This window comes from Triticum urartu, chromosome 4A (assembly GCF_056163025.1).
Source record: "Triticum urartu cultivar PI428250 chromosome 4A, HENAU_Tu73, whole genome shotgun sequence".
Lineage (NCBI taxonomy): Eukaryota > Viridiplantae > Streptophyta > Magnoliopsida > Poales > Poaceae > Triticum > Triticum urartu.
In genome coordinates, this window is record NC_141876.1 from 125261836 (window position 1) to 125264768 (window position 2933).

A 2933-nucleotide genomic window follows, 5' to 3' on the forward strand; every position below is an offset into this window, starting at 1 on the left:
AACAAGCAAAAACAACAACTGGCATTGGGCACTGGGTCAATAGGTTAGTCCCAAAAAATGATATAAAGTTGCTATAAAATGATTGTAAAGCATCCAAGAATGACGATATAACGGCATGAATACTTCATAAATTATAGATACGTTGGAGACGTATCAAGCCCCTATACAACCGTAGAGTAGGAAGGTTTTTAACGAACCTGCAGTGGAAAAAAATTAAGGTCCGAATAGGTTCAAGCCGAACTGTAGACCTTTTCCGCAATGTGCCTCCGACGCTGCCCAAGGTATTTTAAGTGTGTAATTATGTACGTGCGGTACGTATGCCACAACCTTATGGGGCGATCGGCGGAGGCTAAACTGCTATTCAAGCTCTGGATCCGCCGAGCTATTGCACTATAATGCGGATTGGACTCACTTAGCAGTGTCATGGTTCTTGATGGCCGATGAGCTATTCTGCTTAATGACGCCGCCCAATACCTCGGCTGCTAGGGCCGCGATGTGCTCCTTAGTATAGAGGGAGCGCTCCATATTTCCATTTACTGTAATGACGCCGCGCGGTCCGAACATTTTGAGCTTCAGATAAGCATAGTGCAGGACTACATTAAAGTGGACAAAAGCAGTTCGTCCAAGCAGTGCGTGATAACCACTACGGAAAGGGACGATGTCGAAGATCAATTCTTCGCTTCGGAAGTTGTCTGGAGAGCCGAATACTACTTCCAGTGTTAAGGAGCTTGTGCAGCGGGCCTCCACGCCGGGTATTACTCCTTTAAAGGTAGTGTTACTGGTCTTGATTCTTGATGGGTCGATACCCATCTTACGGACAGTATCTTGATAGATCAAGTTGAGGCTTTTGCCGCCGTCCATAAGGACTCTAGTGAGATGGTATCTGTCGATGATAGGATCGAATACCAGGGCCGCCGAGCCTCCGTGACGGATACTGGTTGGGTGGTCCCTGCGATCAAAGGTGATCGGACAAGCCGACCATGGGTTGAATTTTGGGGCGACAAGCTCTACGGCATAGACGTTCCTTAATGCGTGCTTGCGCTCCCTCTTGGGGATGTGGGTGACATATATCATGTTCACCGTTTTCACCCGAGGGGGAAACTTCTTCTGTCCCCCGATGTTCGGAGGGTGAGGCTCATCATCGTCCTCGCTTTGAGGTCCCTTCCCCTTATGTTCGGTATTTAATTTATCGGCCTGTTTAAAAACCCAGAAGTTTCTGTTGGTGTGGTTGGCAGGCTTGTCAGGGGCGCCATGGATCTGCCAAGGCCTATCCAGCTTTTTGTCTAAATTAGATGGACCGCCCCTATTTCCTTTGAACGGCTTCTTCCGATGATTGGGTTTAGAGCCACTGAATCCGGCATCTACTATTGTATCCTCTGTTTCTTTGTTGTTGTTCTGACGCTTGTTTTTGCTATGTCATGGCCTTCCATTGCCATCCCTGGCCTCGGAGGTGACGGGGTCGCTGGTACTGTTGCTTCTACGAGCTAACCACCTATCTTTGCCCGCACAGAAGCGGGTCATAAGTGCAGTAAGAGCAGCCATAGTCTTCGGCTTTTCCTGACCGAGGTGTCGGGCAAGCCATTCGTCACAGACGACGTGCTTAAATGCCGCTAAGGCTTCGGCATCCGGACAATCGGCGATTTGGTTCTTTTTAATTAAGAACCGAGTCCAAAGTTTGCGGGCTGACTCTCCGGGTTGCTGGACTATGTGACTCAGGTCATCAACGTCCGGTGGCCGGACATAAGTGCCCTGAAAGTTGTCTCGAAAAGCGTCCTGTAAGTCCTCCCAGCTACCAATGGAGTTCTCTGGGAGGCTATTCAACCAGTGCCGTGCTGGTCCTTTTAGCTTTAAAGGGAGGTATTTAATGGTGTGGAGATCATCTCCGCGAGCCATGTGAATGTGGAGAAGGAAATCTTCAATCCATAAAGCGAGATCTGTCGTTCCATCGTATGGTTCGATGTTTACGGGTTTAAACCCTTTCGGAAACTGGTGCTGCATTACCTCATTGGTAAAGCACATGGGGTGCGCAGCACCTCTATACTAGGCAACATCGCGAAGGAGTTCGGATGACATCTGAGTTCGAGGATGACCCCGGTGAGGGAGTCCTGGAATAGGGGGTCTCCGGACAGCCGGACTATCTCCATTGGCCAGACTATTAGACTATGAAGATACAAGATTGAAGACTTTGTCTTGTGTCTGGGTAGGACTCTACTTGGCGTGGAAGGCAAGCTAGGCAATACGGATATGGATATCTCCTCCTTTATAACCGACCTTGTGTAACCCTAACCCTCTCCGGTGTCTATATAAACCGAAGATTTTTAGTCCGTAGGACAACAACCATAACATACAATCATACCGTAGGCTAGCTTCTAGGGTTTAGCCTCTCTGATATCGTGGTAGATCTACTCTTGTACTACCCATATCATCAATATTAGTCAAGCAGGACGTAGGGTTTTACCTCCATCAAGAGGGCCCGAACCTGGGTAAAACATCGTGTCCCCTGCCTCCTGTTACCATCCGGCCTAGACGCACAGTTCAGGACCCCCTACCCGAGATCCGCCGGTTTTTACACCGACATTGGTGCTTTCATTGAGAGTTCCGCTGTGCCGTCGCCATTAGGAAGGATGTCTCATCCCGTCTTTAAAGACGACACTGTTGCTGAGGGAGCTTTGGCTATCGGCCAAACTCTTCGGCTAGGTGGTTTTCTTATGACCGCCTGTTCGGCCGCTGCGCCGACGATGACTTCTCGGGTCATCGAAAGCAATCTTCACGTCAACTCGGAACTCGCCGAGCAGTTAGATCCAATGGAGCTTTCTTCCCTGAACGAGCTCTTGGATCGCATCGCCGCTCCGGGAGTCGCTACAGACTACAATCAGATTGGGCCTAAACCCGATCTGAGAGAGATCAACTCTCCCCAGGTCACCCATCACGTT